General features: G+C 40.1%; 1 protein-coding gene across 19 annotated transcripts in view; it reads left to right on the top strand.

The window, feature by feature from the left end:
* The window catches only part of PCBP3 (poly(rC) binding protein 3), a 273,075-nt gene that overhangs the window by 43,822 nt on the left and 210,024 nt on the right, over positions 1–19,229 (top strand). For 16 of the 19 annotated variants that reach the window (XM_045501105.1, XM_045501104.1, XM_045501096.1 and 13 more), the window contains exon 2: positions 7,870–7,912. The exons of the other annotated variants lie outside the window; for them this stretch is intronic. The gene's annotated coding sequence lies outside the window, so the exon portion shown is untranslated. The remainder of the gene's footprint in view (positions 1–7,869; positions 7,913–19,229) is intronic. 19 annotated transcript variants of the gene reach the window in all.

Here is a 19,229-nt window from a genome sequence, read left to right as displayed (position 1 = left end):
TGGATATTTGAGCTCTTTCCATAATTTGGCTGTTGTTGATAGTGCTGCTATAAACATTGGGGTGCATGTGCCCCTTTGAATCAGCATTTTTGTATCCTTTGGATAAATACCTAATAGTGCAATTACTGGGTTGTAGGGCAGTCCTATTTTTAATTTTTTGAGGAACCTCCATACTATTTTCCAGAGTGACTGTACCAGTTTGCATTCCCACCAATAGTGCAAAAGAGTTTCCCTTTTTTTGCATCTTCACTAATATCTGTTGTTTCCTGAGTTGTTAATTTTTTTAGCCATTATGACAGGTCTCATTGTGGTTTTGATTTGTATTTCCCTGATGATGAGTGGTAATTGAGCATATTTTCCTTTTTCTGTTAGCCATCTGTGTATCTTCTTTGGAAAAGTGTCTATTCATGTTCTCTCCTCTTTTCTTCACTGGATTATTTGTGTTTTGGGTGTTGAGTTTGATAGGTTCTTTATAGATTTTGGACACTAACCCTTTGTCATTTCCAAATCTTCTTCCACTCTACCTTTTAGTTTTATTGTGAGTGTTTCTTTCACTGTGCAGAAGCTTTTTATCTTGATGAGGTCCCAGTAGTTCATTTTTGCTTTTGTTTCCCTTGCCTCAGGAGACATATCTAGTAAGACTTTGCTGTGGCCGAGGTCAAAGAGGTTGCTGCCTGTTTTCTTTTCTAGGATTTTGATGGTTTCCTGTCTTACATTTATGTCTTTTATCCATTTTGAATTCATTTTTGTGTATGGTGTAAGAAAATGGTCCAATTTCATTCTTCTGCATGTTGCAGTCCAGTTTTCCCAACACCATTTGTTGAAGAGACTGTCTTTTTCCCGTTGGATATTCTTTCCTGCTTTGGTAAAGATTAGTTGATCATATGATTGTGGGCCCATTTCTGGCTTCTCTATTCTGTTCCATTGATCTATATGTCTGTATTTGGGCCATTACTATACCATTTTGAGGTTTACAGCTTTGTAATACAGCTTGAAGTCTGAGTTGTGATGCCTCCAGCTTTGGTTTTCTTTTTCAACATTACTTTGGCTATTCAGGGTCTTTGGTGGTTCCCTACACATTTTAGAATTGTTTGTTCTAGCTCTGTGAAGAATGCTGGTGTTATTTTGATAGGGATGGCATTAAATGTTTAGATTGCTTTGGGTAGTATAGACATTTTAACAATATTTGTTCTTCTAATCCATGAGCATGAAATGTTTTTCTATTTTTTTTGTCTTCTTCAGTTTCATTCATAAGCTTTCCGTAGTTTTCAGTGTACAGATTTTTTACCTCTTTATTCCTAGGTATCTTATGGTTTTTGGTGCAATTTTAAATGAGATTAATTACCTGATTTCTGCTTCTGCTGCTTCATTATTGGTGTATAGTAATGCAACACATTTCCATATGTTGATTTTATATCCTGTGACTTTGCTGAATTCATGTATTAGTTCTAGCAATTTTTTGGTGGAGTCTTTTGGGTTTTCCATGTAGAATACCATGTTGTCTGCATAGAGTGAAAGTTTGACTTCTTCCTTGCCAATTTGGATGACTTATTTTTTTGTTGTCTGATTGCTTGAGGCTAGACATCGCTGTCATGTTCCTGATGTTAGGGGGAAAGCTCTCAGCTTTTACCCATTGAAGATGATGTTAGCTGTGGGTCATTTGTATATGGCCTTTATGATTGTTGAGGTATGTTCCTTGTATACCTACTTTCTTGAGGGTTTTTATGAAGAAAGGATTCTGTATTTTGTCAAATGCTTTTTCTGCATGTATCGAGATGATCATGTGGTTCTTACCCCTTTTTTTTTATTAATGTGGTGTATCACATCGATTGACTTGTGGGTATTGAACTACTCCTGCAGCCCAGGAATAAATCCCATTTGATCATGGTGAATAATTCTTTGAATGTATTTTTGGTTTCATTTTGCTAGTAACTTCTTGAGAATTTTTGCATCCATGTTCATCAGGGATATTGGCCTTTAATTCTCCTTTTTAGTGAGGTCGTTGTCTGGTTTTGGAATCAAGGTAATGCTGGCCTCATAGAATGAGTTTGGAATTTTTCCTTTCATTTCTATTTTTTGGAATAGTTTTAAAAGATTTTGTATTAATTCTTCTTTTAATGTTTGGTAGAATTCCCTTGGGAAGCTATACAGCCCTGGACCCTTGTTTGTTGGGAGATTTTTTATTATGGATTCAGTTTCTTTACTGGCTATGGGTCTGTTCAAATTTTCTATTTATTCCTGTTTCAATTTTGGTAGTTTATATGTTTCTAGGAATTTAAAAAAAATTTTTTTTTAATTTAATTTCTTATTTTTTTAAATTTACATCCAAATTAGTTAGCATATAGTGCAACAATGATTTCAGGAGTAGATTCCTTAGTGCCCCTTACCCATTTAGCCCACCCACCTCCCACAACCCCTCCAGTAACCCTCAGTTTGTTCTCCATATTTATGAGTTTCTTCTGTTTTGTCCCCCTGCCTGTTTTTATATTATTTTTGTTTCCCTTCCCTTATGTTCATCTGTTTTGTCTCTTAAAGTCCTCATATGAGTGAAGTCATATAATTTTTGTCTTTCTCTGACTGACTAATTTCACTTAGCATAATACATTCTAGTTCCATCCACATAGTTGCAAATGACAAGATTTCGTTCTTTTTGATTGCCGAGTAATACTCCATTGTGTGTATGTGTGTGTGTGTGTATGTATATATATATACATATACATATATATATATATATATATATACCACATCTTCTTTATTCATTCATTCATCGATGGACATTTGGGCTCTTTCCGTACTTTGGCTATTGTTGATAGTGCTGCTATAAACATGGGGGTGCATGTGTCCCTTTGAAACAGCACACCTGTATCCTGTGGATACATGCCTAGTAGTGCAATTGCTGGGTCGTAGGGTAGTTCTGTTTTTAGTTTTTTGAGGAACCTGCATACTGTTTTCCAGAGTGGCTGCACCAGCTTGCATTCCCATATGTTTCTAGGAATTTATCCATTTCTTTCAGATTGCCCAATTTGTTGGCATATAATTTGCTCATAATGTTCTCTTATAATTGTTGCTATGTCTGTGGTATTGGTTGCAACCTCTCCTCTTTCATTTGTGATTTTATTTATTGGGGCCCTTTCCTTTTTCTTTTTCATAAGTCTAACTTGGGGTTTGTTGATTTTGTTAATTCTTTCAAAGATTCAGCTCCTAGTTTCATTGATCTGTTCTACTTTTTTTTTGATTTCAATATCATTGGTTTCTGCTCTGATCTTTATTGTTTCCCTTCTTCTGCTGGTTTTGGATTTTATTTGCTGTTCTTTTTCCAGCTCCTTAAGGCGTAAGGTTAGGTTGTGTATTTGAGACAGTTCTTCATTCTTCAGGAAGGCCTGGATTGCTATATACTTCCCTCTTATGACCACCTTTGCTGCATCCCAGAGGTTTTGGACTGTTGTGTTTTCATTTTCATTGGCTTCCATGTACTTTTTAAATTTCCTCCTAAATTTATTGGTTAACCTATTCATTCTTTAGTAGGACGTTCTTTAACCTCCAAGTATTTGTGGTCTTTCCAGATTTTTTCTTGTGGTTAATTTCAAGTTTCATAGTGTTGTGGTTTAAAAATAGGCATAGTATGATCTCAAACTTTTTGTATTTGAGGGCTGATTTGTCCCAGTATGTGATCTAGTCTGGAGACTGTTCCATGTGCACTCTAGAAGAATATTCTGCTGCTTTAGAATGAAATGTTCTGAAAATATCTGTTAAGTCTATATGGTCCAGTGTGTCATTCAAAGCCATTGTTTTCTTGTTGATTTTCTGCTTAGATGATTTGTCCATTGTTGTAAGTGGGTGTTAAAGTTCCATATTATTATTGTATTTTTATCAATGAGTTTCTTTATGTTTGTTATTAATTGATTTATATACTTGGGTGCCTTCAAGTTGGGGGCATAACCTCTTAGTTATGATATAATGCCTTTAAGAATTTAGCTCTTTAGATCTTTTCAGAGTTTTGTGTCCTGAGTCAGTTTTGGTATTTCATGTTTTATAAAGTATTGATTTTTTCTAAGTTATCAAGTTCAGTGACAAAATTTCTTTTTTATATTGCTTTATTATTTTTCATTATTGTAAGATCTGTAATGATGTCTCCTCTTTCACTACTGAAATTTATAACATGTATTTTTTCTCTTTTCTTGATCAGTCTAGCTAGCAGTTAATCAATTCTATCAACTTTTTCAAATATACAGATTTTGCTTTTATTGATTTTCTCCATTTTTGTCTGTTTTTCCTTTTATTGATTTTTATTCTAAATTTATTATTTTCTTCCTTCTATTTACTTTGGATATACTTTGCTGTTACTTTTCTAGCTTATTAAGGTAGAAGTTAAGATAATTGATTTTGGATTTTTTTTCTCTTCTGATATTAGAGAAGCTAAGATAATTTATTATGGATATTTTTCTCTTCTGATATTAGCATTTAGACTTAAAAATTTCCCTCTAAGCACTGCTTTAGCTGTATCCTGCATGTTTTAAAAATGTTTTATTTTGAAATAATTATAGACTCATAGGAAGTTGCAAAAATAATATAAAGAATCCTGTGTATCCTTCACCCACTTACCCCCAAGGTGACATTTTATATAACTGTAGGTCAATATCAAACTTAGGGAGTTGACATTGATATATTGATATATTGACGTTGATATACTGTTTACTAGACCACAGGCATTCAGCTTTCACCGTATTTTTTTTAATTAATTTGTTTTCATGTTTATTGATTTTTGAGAGACAGAGAGAGACAGAGCGTGAGTGGGGGAAGAGCAGAAAGAGAGGGAGACACAGAATCTGAAGCAGGCTCCAGGCTCTGAGCTGGCAGCACAGAGCCCAGTGCAGGGCTCGAACTCCTGAACTGTGAGATCATGACCTGAACCGAAGTCGGATGCTTAACTAACTGAGCCACCCAGGCATCCCAGCTTTTACCATATTTTTAACCTGCATATCTGTGTGTGTGTGTGTGTGTGTGTGTGTGTGTGTGTACAGTTCTATGCAGTTTTATTCCCTGAATAGATTTTGTGTAATTAATACCACAGTCAAGACACAGAACTGTTCCCTCACCATAAGAGAATTCCCTGTACTTCCTCTTTGTATTCACAGTCATTCTCCATCCCACTCCCTGTCCCTGACCCTTGGGAACTACTAATCTGTTCTTTACCTGCATAGTTTTGTCATCTTGAGAATGTTATATAAGTGGAAATTCACATAATATTCAGTGTTTGGGGATTAGCTCCTCCCTAGCCCCAAGTATAATGTTCTTGCAAGTATTTCCAGATTGTTGCAGGCATCAATAGTTTATTCCCCTGTATTGTTGAGTAGTATTACATTGTATGGATTTATCAGAGTTTGTTCAACCACTTACCCATTGAAGGGCATTTGAATTATTTCCAATATTGCTGTTAAGAGTAAAGCTGCTAGGAACGTTCGTGTGTGTGTGTGTGTGTGTGTGTGTGTGTGTGTGTGTATGTATGTAAACATAACATTTCATTTTCTGGGACAACTGCTCATGAGTATAATTTCTGGGTCATGTGATTGTTGCAAGTTTAATTAGAAGCTGCCAAGCAGTTTTTCCAGATTTTACATTGCCACTGGAAATTTATGAATATCCGACATTTTTACTGTCTTGTATGTTCATTTTCAGTCAGTTAAAAATATTTTCTAAAATTCCTTATAGTATCTTCTTTGTCTCTGGGTCTTTTAGAAATATGACATTTTACTTACAGATATTTAGAGTTTTTCTAGATACTTCTTTTGCTGATTTCTAATTTAATTTTTTGTTGTTAGAAAATATATTTTGTCTTATTTTTAAACTTTTACTTGTTCACTTGAAATTAGTTTGTATTCTTCGGTTATTGGCTGGGGTGTTCTAAAAGTTTTAATTAGGGGTGCCTGGGTGGCTAACTTGGTTAAGTGTCTGGCTGTTGGTTTTAACTTAGGTCATGATCTCACAGTTCGAGCCCCACATTGGGTTGTACACTGGCAGTGTTGTACCTGCTTGAGATTCTCTCTCTCTCTCTCTCTCTCTCTGTCTCTCCCACCCCTCCCTCTCTCCCTCCCCCTCCCTCCCTTTCTCTCTTTGCCTCTCCCCTGCTTATGTACACTCTTTCTCACACTCAAAATAAATAAATAAACTTTAAAAATAAAAGTTTTAGTTAGGAAATTGATTGGTGGTATTAAGTCTTCTTTTGTCAATTTCATGTCTATTTGCTTTATTTCCTTCAGAGAGAGGTGTGTTGTCTTATTTCTATTTTTAATTCTGTCAGGTATTGTGTACATTCACATGTAGGATTAGTGTGTTTTAATAGATTGACATTTTTATCACTATAAGATGTCCTTCTTTGTCTCTGGTTAGTGTTTTGTATCTAGTATATCTTTTTCTATTCTTTTTCTTTTAAGGTATTCGTGTCTTTATTTAAACTGGGTTTTATTAGAGACAGCATATTGTTAGGGATTGTTTTTCACGCTGTCTTTGCCTTTTTACTGGAATGTTTTGGCCATTTACATTGATTGTAATGTAATTATTATATGATAATTTTTATATCATTGGGTTTAAATCTATCTTGCTATTAAAATTTTATCTGTTTATTCCTCTCTTTTTTCTATTAGAAAAGAAGGTATTTGTATTTTTCATATTCCACCTTATCTCCAACACTGACAATTCCTATCTGTTTTTTGTTTTTTTTTTAATTTTTTTTTCAACGTTTTTATTTATTTTTGGGACAGAGAGAGACAGAGCATGAACGGGGGAGGGGCAGAGAGAGAGGGAGACACAGAATCGGAAACAGGCTCCAGGCTCTGAGCCATCAGCCCAGAGCCTGATGCGGGGCTCGAACTCACGGACCGCAAGATCGTGACCTGGCTGAAGTTGGACGCTTAACCGACTGCGCCACCCAGTCGCCCCTCCTATCTGTTTTAATTTTTGTTTCTATTGTTTTGTTATTTTTTTTTTTTGGTGGTTAATTACCTGGTATCATTTTAATTCCTTCTGAAGAAATTCCTCTAACATCTCTTGTTGCTTAAGTTTGCTGGTGACAAATTCTTTCAGTTTTTGTGTATCTGAAAATGACCTCATTTCTCCTTAATTTGGAAGAATATTTTTTGGACGTAAAATTTTAGGTTAACAGTCTTGTTTTCAGCACTTAAAATTTTTTCATCCATTGTGTTTTGGGTATATAATTTATGATAAGACATCTGTGCTAATTCTTCTATTTCTTCCTCTTCGATTACTCTTTGATATCTCAGTATGATTTTCATTGTGTTTCTCTTTCTTAAATTTCATTAAGTGTTTTCAATCTGTGAGTCTATTGGTTTTATTAAATTTGGAATATTATCTGGTATTTTATGACATTTCTTCATATATATATATATATATATATATATATATATATATATATTTGTGTGTGTACTTTCCTCTTCACTTCTGGAACTTCTGTTTATGTTACACTACTTGATATCCCATAGGTAACTGGGGCTCTTTCTTCCTAGTCTTTTTTATCTCTGTGTTTCACTTTGGGTATTTTCTATCTCTGTGTTGCCAATACCATTTCTTCTGCCTAATTAGCTGTTAATCTCATTTATTGAAATTTTCATTTCCAACCTATATGTATTTATTTCACCTGCATAAGTTCTATCTGGTTCTTTTTTAAATCTTCTGTTTATATCCTGCTGTGTGCATGTAGCCTTTGAAATACTTGTACATATGCATAATAGTTGTCTTAAAATCCTTATTTGGACAGTTCATCATCTCTGCCTTTCAGAGTCTGTTTCTCTTGACTGTTCTTTCTCTTGTTTTTGGTCACCATTTTTGTTTATTTGCTTGTTTGTTTCTTTGTAGGTCCAGTAACATTAATTGGATGGTAGACATCATAAATATTACAGTAAGTGTCTGGATTTTGACTTTTTTAAAAAATAAGAATGTTAGACTTTGTTTTTTCAGATAGATGGGTTACTTGTGGATTGCCTTGATATTTGTTAAGGTTTATTTTAAGTTTTTTTGGGTTGACCGTAGAGTATGTTTTACTCTAGGGCTAATTTAGCTCCATTATTGAGGTGCAGCCCTACTGCTGTTTCTATTTGTTGCTCTGGTAGTTCAGCTGGGGCTTTCAACTGAGGCTGGTCAAAACTGTAAATGTCTCTCAATGCTTTATTAAGCAATTAAAAATGTTTATTTTATAATTCTCTGGTCAGTTTTTCCCCTTCATGTCATTGACTTTCTTGTGTTGCTTAGAATTTGGCAACAGATGGAGGGGACCTCCGTGCAGATTTTTGGAGCTCTTTTTATGAGTGGCTCTTCTCTTCAGAGCCTTTCTGCATATCTCCTCTTCACAATCTCCAACTGCCTCAGCCTCCCTGAGCTCTGATGTGTTTCCCCAGCTCAGTATGCTGTGATGTTCTGCTTGAGTTCCCCCCCTGCCATACAGTCTCGAAAGTCCTTTTTTTTTTTTTATGTGTATTTATTTATTTTGAGACAGAGAGTGGGAGGGAGAGCAGAGGAGGGGCAGAAAGAGAGAGAAAGAATCCTAAGCAGGCTCCACACTGTCAGCACAGAGCCTGACTTGGGCTTGATCCCACAAACTGTGAGATCATGACCTGAGCCAAAATCAAGAGCTGGATGCTTAACTGACTGAGCCACCCAGGTGTCCCAGTGGAAGGTACTTTTATTACGACAGTCAAGGAAATTACATGGCTTTGACACTCTTATGCAGCCTGTTGTCTGAAATCAGTTGTTTCATATGTATTTTTTTTTCCAGTTTTCTGGTTGTTTACAGCAAGAGGATAAGCCCTATCCTGGTTACTTCATCATGGGCATAAGCAAAATTCTCTTTCCTTTTTATAAAAAGGTTTTCTTATTTTTTAGAATTGTAAAATACCTATGACGTAAGGTTCACCATTTTAACTATTTTTAAGTGTATAGCTCAGTGGCATCAAGCATATGTGTACGGTTGTGCAACCATGACCACCATCCATCTCTAGAGCTCTTTTCATCTTGGAAAACTGAACGTCTGTACCCACTAAATAATAACTGGCCATTTCTCCCTGCTGCCAATGTGTAGAAACCACCATCCTGCTTTCTCTCTGAGTGTGACTGCTCCAGGCACTTCATACAAATGGACTTGTATAGGGTTTTTCCTTTTGTGACTGGTTTATTTCACTTCTTTTTCTTTTTTAATTGAATTTTAGTTCTAATTTTATTTTTTTAAGCCACTTTATTGATGAATGATTGACATACAAAAAGCTATACATATTTAATGTACACAAATTGGCGAGTTTAAGATGCGGCTGTTTTTTTGTTTTGTTTTATTTTTTTAATTTCCATCCAAGTTAGTTAGCATCTAGTGCAACAATGATTTCAGGAGTAGATTCCTTAATGCCCCCTACCCACTTAGCCCATACCCCCTCCCACAAACCGTTTAGCAACCCTCTGTTTGTTCTCTATATTTAAGAGTCTCTTATGTTTTGTCCCCCTCCCTGTTTTTATATTATTTTTACTTCTGTTATGTTTCATCTGTTTTGTATCTTAAAGTCCTCATATGAGTGAAGTCATATGATATTTGTCTTTCTGACTGACTAATTTCCTTTAGCATAATACCCTCCAATTCCATCCATGTAGTTGCAAATCGCAAGATTTCATTCTTTTTGATTGCTGAGTAATACTCCATTGTATGTATATACCACATCCTCTATATCCTTTAATCCATTGATGGACATTTGGGCTCTTTGCATACTTTGGCTATTGTTGGTAGTGCTGTTATAATCATTGGGGTGCATGTGTCCCTTCAAAACAGCACACCTGTATCCCTTGGATAAATACCTAGTAGTGTAATTGCTGGGTTGTAGGGTAGTTCTGTTTTTAATTTTTTGAGGAACCTCCATACTGTTTTCCAGAGTGGCTGCACCAGTTTGCATTCCCACCAACCGTGCAAAAGAGTTCCTCTTTCTCTGCATCCTCGCCAACATCTGTTGTTGCCTGAGTTGTTAATGTTAGCCATTCTCACAGGTGTGTGGTGGTATCTCATGGTGGTTTTGGTTTGTATTTCCCTGATGATGTCACTTCCTTTAATTTTTAAAGAAAGTATATCATTTTGGGTTTTGATTGTAATGTTAAGATGATGGTTTGCAATACTCTGAATGTTGAAGCCAAAAAACAACTGATGCTGGCAGAGTGGGAGGGAGATGTTGGTGTGTGTGTGTGTGTTTTTTAATTTATTATTTTTTTTGTGGAGGGATAGACTTTTGTTTTTATTTCATAGCTTGACATGCACTTAACTGCATGTAAGATTTTTTATAAATGTTAAGGATGAAGAATATAGCACTGCCCACTCGTATTCTTTTGGCTAAAAGGACACTGTATGTTCACTGAACTCAGTGGTTGTCCGTTTCTCTTATGACTTAAACTTAGGTCTTTCTCTGCAAGTGACACCATCAGAACCGATCAAGTTTCATTAATTATTCTATCTTAATTACACATACTTCTGCAGGACCTTATTTTCAAAAAGCTTTTATGCAAAGAGCTTTGCTGATTCTCATGATAGCTCTCTTTAAGACATAGCATAACTTCCTTGGAGAATTCTGTCTTGATTTCCCATCCAGTATAGAATTTACTATTCCATTATAGTATTGTATGTACTTGTCTATGATCTCTTATGAAAATCCAGTGTACCTACAAGTTCTGTTCCCTAGATCTCCTTACTTTGCTGTATCTAACCCAGACTAGAGATTCATTTAAGGAAGAAAAGGCACCATTATCCTCAATTATAGGTGAAGTTAGTGACTCACCTAAGTCTCAGGCCTACATTTATTGTCAGCAATTCCTTCCCATTCGTTCTTGAACCCACTGCATCTGGGTTTTTTCCCTATTATTTCACAAAAACAGCGTCATCAGAATCACTAAAGACCTCTTTGACTTTGTCAAATCCAGTGGTCAAGTTTCAGTCTTCCTCTTGCTTGACTTTTCAGCAGCATCTGAATCCAGGTTTTTGCTCCTTTCTCCTTAAAACACTTTTCTTTACGGGGCATCTGGGTGGCTCAGTCGGTTAAATGTCCGACCTTGGCTCAGGTCATGATCTCACAGTTTGTGGGTTCCAGCCCCGTATCGGGCTCTGTGCTCGCTGCCTGCTCAGAGCCTGGAACCTGTTTCGGATTCTGTGTCTCCCTCTCTCTCTGCCCCTCCCCCACTTGTGTTCTGGCTCTCTCGCTCCCTCTCTCTCTCTCTCTCTCTCTCTCTCAAAAATAAATAAACATTAAAAAAAGACAGAAAGAAAAACACTTTTCTTTACTTGGCTTCTAGGACACACTTCTAACTTTTCTCCTAGCTCTTGATTGCTTCTTCTCAATATGTTTTTGCTGGCTCCTTTCCAAATCCCAGTCCTCATTGGAGAGCCCAGAGGTTACTGTTCTCTTTCTACCTCATTCCCTCACGGATCTCACCTGGTTTCATGGCTTTAAATACCACCTATACCCTGATGACTTTAAATACATCTTTCCAGCCTGAACCCCAGTCCCTAAACTCCAGGCTCATATTCATCTCCATACCTAACACTGCTGTTTATCTGTATCATGGGCATTTCTAACTTCACACTTGAAAAACAACTCAATCATCATTCTTTATCCCTACCTGGCTCCTTCCTCAGCCTTCTCTATATCCATTGGTGGCAACTCCATTTTCCCACTCATCAGGCTAAAGCCCTGGGAATCATCTTTGACTCCTTGGTTTCTCTCATGCCCGACGTCTGCAAATTTTGTCTGCACTTTCTTGACAATATATTCAGGATTTAACTACTTCTTACCACCTGTACTGCTATCAGCCTGGCCCCTAGCCACCTTGATCTTTCACCTGGATAATTTCATTAGTCTTTAACGGGTCTCTTTGCTTCAGTTTTTGTCTAGTTACAGGTGATTATCCCCACAGTGACCAGAATGATCTTTCTCAAAGTGTAGATTGACTTCCCTTTCTGGGAGGATGGAGTTGATGTGCTTCCCCTGTTTTTCCCACTAAGTGAAACTAAAGACCTTGGACGTTATGTATAAAACAAATGCAGAGTCTGACAAAGGATGAGAAGGAAGACCAGCTAGGGGCCTCAGAACACAAGGAATGACATGACAGTGATTTCTCTGAGTGTTCTTTTAAACACCCTAGCCTCAAACTTGAGAAGCTGGTAACCCATAAATACCACGAGTGTAGAAAACGGAAACAAACCAACAAAGAAACAAAAAAAATGCAACAGAAGTCTGCTTCCTCCAGCCAAAGGGCCAGGAAAGAGACAACACAGCAAAAGAGAAAACATTTAGACAGTAACTGCTCTACTCCAGACAAACAGCACAAAACTTTTAAGCCATTATTTCTTTAAGTACTTTTTCAGCTCTGCCCACTTCCTCTTCTGGGACGCTGATGACATGATTATTGTATTTTTCAGAAGATAGAAGAGAACAACTTACCAATTCATTTTATAAAGTTATTGTGGCCTGGATATTAAAATCAGAAAAAAGACATTAAAAAAATAGACCATCTGTTATGAATATAGATGCAAAAATCCTTAGCAAAATATCAGCAAACAGAATTCAGCAATACATACAAAGAATTGTATAATTTTAGAGATGAAAGCCTGGCTCAATATTTGAAAATCGGTTAGTGTAATATACTGTAATTAACAGGCTAAAGAAGAAAAAGTAAATGATCATATCACTCAATTTAATGAAGCATTTGACAAAATCCAACATCTGATTAAAGACTCAGAAAACTAAGAATAGAGAGTTAATTAACTTGATAAACAGCATCTACAAAAATCTACAGCTAACATCATACTTAAAACGAAAGATTAAATGATTTCCCCCTAAGATTACTAACAAGACAAGGTTATCTGTTCTTATTCTACATAGTGCTAGGAGTTCTAGACTATGCAGTAAGACAAGACAAGAAATAAAAGGCTTACAGATCAGAAAAGATAAAATAAAATTGTCCCTATCTGCAGATGGCATGATTACGTAGAAAATCCCAAGGAATTTACAAAACAAAAATAAAACAAACTAGAATTAGTGAGTTTAGCAGTGCTGCATCATAGAAGATAAACACACAAAAATCAGCTTTATTTTTATGCTTTAATTATTATTGATTAAATTTATAAATTTAAAATTAAAATAAATCAGCTTTATTATTAATGAACAGGTGGACACCAAAGTTAAAAATACAATTCCTGAAAAATAAACACACAGGTATGAATCTAACAAAACATTTATAGAACTTTTATACTGTAAACTACAAAACCCTGATGAAAGAAATCAAATTAGATCTAAATAAATGGAGAGACGTAACGTGTTCCTGGATTAGAAAATGCAACATAGTTAAGATGTCAATTCGCCCCAAACTGTTGTACAGGTTTAATGTAATTTCTGTTAAAATCACAGCAATTTTTTTTGTAGATATATACAAGCTGATTATAAAATACATATGGAAAATAAAGGAACTAGAATAGCTAAAACGGTTTTGAAAAGGAAGAGTAAAGGGAGAGAGATCAGTCTGCATAATTTCCAGATTTTATAGCCACAGTAATCAAAACTATGTGGTATTGTCAGAAAGATGGACACGGCGATCAATGGAACAGTACAGAGAACGCAGTGTAGAAGATAGTGTAGAGAATCACACCAATATGCCCAAATGATTTTTGAGAAATTATTTTCTGAAATGATTTTGAGAATTTCAAAAGCAATTCAATGGAGAAAGGATAGGTTTTCCAACAAATGGTGCTGGAGGGATCAAACATTCATAGGTAAAAAATGAAACAATCACTAAGTCTTACATCTTATACAAAAATGAACTTAAAATGTATCACAAACTCAGATATAAAATGTAAAACTATAAAACAGGAAAAATAGGACCATATTTGCATTTTTGGGCAAAGGTTAGGCAAAGAGTGCCTAGACTCCGAACGTCATCTATAAGAGAAGTAAGAAGTTGGACTTCATCAAAATTAAAAACTTTTCCTACAAAAGAAAAAAGAGGATGAAAAGACAAGCTACAGACTGGCAAAGATCACATATCTGAGAAAAGACTGGTGATGGGATATATAAAAAACTATCAAAATTCAACAGTAAAAAAAAAAACAAACGATTCAACTGGAAAGTGCACAAAAGACATGAGGAGAACTTTCACCAAAGAGGACATACAGATGGCGGACAAGCATGTGGAAAGATACTCAACATCATTAGCCATTCAGGAAGTACAAATTAAAACCACAATGAGATACTACTACGCACACATCAGAATGGCTACGATAAAACAAAAATAGTGCTAATAGCAAATCGTGGTGAGGATATGGAGGAACTGGATCTCTCACAACATGGCTGGTGGGAATGTAAAATGGTACAGGCACTCTGGAAGACAGTTTGCCAGTTTCTATAAAATTAAACTTGTAACTACCGTACAATCCGGCAATAAGAACTCCTGGGCATTTATCCCAGAGCAGTGGAAACTATGTTCACACAAAAGCTATTCTCAAATGTTCACAGTAGGCTTATTTAAAATAGTGAAAATCTGGAAACGACCCATATGTTCTTTGGTGGGTGAACAGTCAAACAAACTGTGGCACGTCTCTTCCATGGAGTGCTCCTCAGTGATGAAAAGGACTGAACTGTGTGCACGGAATAACCTCGAGGAATCTCCAGAGAATGAGGGGGAGTGAAAAAAGCCAGTCCTGAAAGGCTGCATACTGTATGATTCCATTTATATAATATTCTTGAAATGAGAAGATTATAGAAATGGAGAACAGATTGGTGGTAGCCAGGGGTTTGGGAAGAGATGGGGTGGGAGGTTGTGGTTATAAACGAGAAATGTGAGGGATCCTTGTGGGGATGGAAGTGTCGTGTTCCACATCTTGACTGAATCAATATCAGTATCTTCGTTGTGATAACGTTCGATAATTTTGTAAGATGTCACCATTGGGGGAACTAGGTTATGGGTCCCTGGGTTTCCTCTGTGTTATTTGTACAACCACAACTACATGTGAATCTACGGTTAGCTCAAAATCAGAAGTTTAATTAACAAATATAGGTCAAATCATGCCATCCCTCTGTCCCAAACTATCCAGAGTCTCCCTGTGCCCCTTCTAGTACAAGGGGAAGTGCTTCCGAGCCTCACGTGATCTGGTCTCTGCGGGCGCTGGGGCTCACTCCCTGCCATTTGCCCAGCTGACTTTGTTTAACCACATCGGCATCCTTGCTGTTCCTCACACGTCAAAGCCATAGTCAAAACTGAAACTCATTTTACTCCCCCTTTTATTTTGGTGTCCAGGAAACTCACGTTTTGAGACCAGCAAGCTTTAAATTCAAATTTATGGACACCTTCCAAGTGCCAGGCCCTGTTCTAGGTGCTCAGGCACTGCCAGCGAACAGAACAGGTGGACACCTGCCCTGAGGAGCCTTACATCTTGTCGGGGAGACAGACATGGTGAACGGGAGCTGTGATAAGGGAGCAGGTTGTGATAGAGGGTAGGGCAGGGGAGGGGAGTTGGAGAATGCTGGCCGAGGAGGGCTGGGCTGCCCTCACTGAAGCAGCAATGTCTAGGGGTAGACTTGAGGCAGGTGAGGAAGTTAGATGAGTGGATATTTGGGGAAGAATGTCTGAGAGGCAGGGACATGGTAGCAGATGCCAAGGACAGACAGAGCGGCTGGGTGGTGGAGCAGAGCGGAGGGCGAGGAGATGATGGATGATGGCCGAGAGCCGAGGGCAGTGCAGGGGGGGAGGGCAGGGAGGGTGAGCGGGTCTTGGTGGGCCTTGTAGGTGAGTGGGAGAATTTGGCTTCTACTCTGTGAGAAATAGGGAGCCGTTGTAGGGTTTTGGGCCGAGCGGTGACATGAATGGACTTAGGCTCTGACAGGATGACTCTGCCTGCTCTTTCAGGGGGCAAGGGCAGAAGAGGGAGCCCACTGGGAGGTCAGTCCATTGACCTTGGAAGGGTGATGGTGGTGTGCATCGGGGCGGTGGGGTGTGAAGTGGTTGGATGCTGGATATGGTTGATGGTAGAGCTCACAGGGCTTGCTCACAAGCATAGACATGTGACATGAGGAGGATAGCCTGGAAGGGTGCCATCTGGTGACCAGGGATGGGGAAGCCGTCAGGGGTCTCAGGTTGGGAGGGTGGGAGGCTGGAGGTTCTTGCTTGGACATGTCACATTGGAGATAGGAACAGGACATCGCGTGAAGGTCGGGGTTTGGAACTGGTGTGCATTTAGATGGGTGGATGGGGTTTCTGCAGGGGGCACAGAGGGACGGGGACCTGGACTGAGGCTGATGTCAAGAGGTCAAGGAGAAGACCCTGCTTCCATCAGAGTACCTGAGAAGAACAGCCGGTCTTGTGGCAGAGAACCAAAGGAGTCCTGGGCGGATAGGGTGACATGTGTCAGATGCAGGGAATGCCCGAGAAGACAGTGGCGGCGGGCCTGGGCGACATGGAGTGGCCGGTGGCTGGCAGAAGGGCAGGCGGAGCCCCCATCGGAGCGAGAGGAGACAGCGGCGACGGTGGTCCTGTTTCCCCGCAGAAAGGGAGGAGGGCACGAGATGGCGGATGCCCTCGCTCACCACCGCGGTGGTTGGCCAGCCTGCTCCCGACCCGGGCTGCGGGGGCCCTCCTGTCCTTGCCCGCCCACACTTCCGGCAGAGGCGCCCGGAGGGGCTCTGAGGGAGAGCTGTCTGCAGACGAGGCCGTAATCAGATAGGGGAAGGAGGCAGGCATGGAGACATAAAACACTGTCTGAATGAAGGGCAATCGTATTTGAAGTAATTTGAAGATTGACAGGAAATTCATAACGGGAATATGGAGCTCCATTTACAACAGCAGGAGATTGCCTTGTCCATAGCTTCCTGACCTCTGGAAGAACAGGAGTTGCTGCTGGCAGAGTTCCCAAACATGAAAATGTAAAATGGAATTGAATAATCTCTCCTAAATCAATTTTGTGAGCCAAATGACCTACAGAGGGCTGTGATACAGTGCAGGTATACGACACAGCGCTCCATCTGCCGAATACGTTATGACAGTGGATGCTGGAGATGACCAAATACCACTTGCCTTCGGTTCCTGGGCGCCTGGAAGCGCCCCGGAGTAGCCCGCGCAGAAGCGGTCGTCGGGAAGTGGGCCTCTTGCCAGTTGGTGAGCTGACCTCGTCTGTCAGTGGGGCCGCCTGGCTCGGGTGCGGAGGGGCGCTCTGGCCTGGCGGGGAGGCCTCCGCCCGCACTGGTGTTAGTACCGGGCGCTGCTGTCCGCGAGGCGTGGTTCTGGACTTTGCTTCCTGCCGTCCTTTCCGTGGCCAGCCCGGTGCCGTGGTTGACCCCGGGAACGAGCAGGGACGCTGCCGCTGGCACTTAGTCCCGGGATTGTCTTCGGCTGGAGGCTCACCTGGGCCAGGGCCGTGGGCATCCTGGTGCTTTCCGTTAGCGGCACAGGGAGACAGGCACAGTGGGAGTCAGACTGGGGGCGCAGTGGGCCGTAGCAGGCAGGGCCCCTCGCCAGCCAAGGCGCCCCCGACACTTGTGTTGTCCATCCAGAGCATGCTCGGCTGGACGGTCCCCTCCACCCACCCCCATGCACACGGAGAAAAGATTTCTCGGTGTTCCTTAGGGAGCTTGGCAGTTAGTGGCTGTGTTTTTATTAGATTCTTAGGATGACTGAGCACATGTTTCCACCAGGTTTCATGCTTTCAAGGCATCTCGGGGCTTTCTTGGCTGTGTGTTTGGCAGAAAAAATGCCTCCAAGGGTGGACCTGCACCGGGGACACCTGGAGCCTATGGTTGCCACAAGCCAGCAGTCTGGACGTGTTTTCTGGAAAGGTCCATATGGCAAATATTGTAGGTGTGTGGGCTACACGTGGCCTCTGCCGTATGTTCTTTTTTTTCCCCCTCAACCTTCTAAAATCCCCAAACCAGTCTTAGCTCATAGGCGGTGCAGAAAGGGCAGCGGGCTGTGGTTTCCTGACCCTGCATTGGCCCGGCAGGCAGAAAATGTGGGCTTGGTCTTAGCTTCACTGATTTGGTCCACTGAGGAGCGGGAGAGGCACAGAGAATGTTCGGTGTTGGGACTGACTGTGGCTTTTGCACGTGTGCATTTGTCCGCCTGCCTGAAAGCCTCTGCCGCCGCTCCGGACAGCCCCTCTCTGAGTGGTCTGCACTTCTCGTGAGCAAATCGACCTCATTACTTCGAGACAGTTGTAAGGAATTTCAGCACATTCTTTCTCCTGGAACAGAGCTTCTGCACCCTGACTGCACGAGAGGCACCTGGGGGCTTATGCGGTCCGGCCCGTCACCTCTAAGAGATGGTTCATCCTTCTGTTGGGCGCCGCCTGGGGGCCTTATCAGTCAAGTTTCGTAGTAGCCGGAGTCTAACATGGTGTGGGAGAAGAGCTCACTGTTGCCACTGGGGTGGGCTTTTCCTTTCTGTCCCCATGCTGGCCCCTCCTCTTGCCCCCCCTTTTCTCCAGCCCCCTGCAGTAAATGCTCTAGAATGAGGGGAGTTTTGGCTTAATCAGCAAGTGCTGGCCCGGTTAGCACAAACCCCAGGTAGCATGGGTGGGCCTTTCATTTCAGCAGCTTAGATTAAGAAGCTGAGGCCCAGAGGAGGGCGGCAGCGCTGGTGACCCTGAACTCAGGGGTGAGCTCACCGGCTTCCAGAAATTGTCAGAAAACACCAGTGAGTTCCTGTTTTCTTTCTTCTTCGGTGTGATGCTGTTCTAGTTCCCAGTGGGGCTTACAACCAGAAATTGGATGTTTGTTTGTAAAAACGCAGTATTTATCCCTGCAAACTTTGATCCAACAGAGGAGAAAGCGCTTAGAGGGGTTTGGCAAAAAGATGACAGAAAATCTCGTGGTTATAAGACTTGTCAGCACACTTATTTTTTTCCTTTTTTACAACTTTTATTTCTAGGCCCCTGAAGCCCATCTCTGTTTACTCTTCCTGCTGACTGAATGTGTATACGTGTTATTAATAGCCAGAGTGGGAAAGAAGGCGTGCTTTCCGCTCTGAAATAGTCCCTCCTCGAAACCTTGAAATTGAAATACTTTTTCATCTCTAGGGATCTAGGCCAGTGCTTCTCAAACTTCAACGTGCACATGAACCACTGGGATTTAAATTTTTTTTTTTTAACGTTTATTTATTTTGAGACAGAGAGAGACAGAGCATGAAAGGGGGAGGGGCAGAGAGAGAGAGGGAGGCAC

This window comes from Leopardus geoffroyi, chromosome C2, assembly GCF_018350155.1.
Source record: "Leopardus geoffroyi isolate Oge1 chromosome C2, O.geoffroyi_Oge1_pat1.0, whole genome shotgun sequence".
In the NCBI taxonomy this organism is placed as follows: Eukaryota; Metazoa; Chordata; class Mammalia; order Carnivora; family Felidae; genus Leopardus; species Leopardus geoffroyi.
The sequence above is the reverse complement of the archived record's forward strand: the minus strand, read 5'-3'. Positions and strand labels throughout refer to the sequence as shown.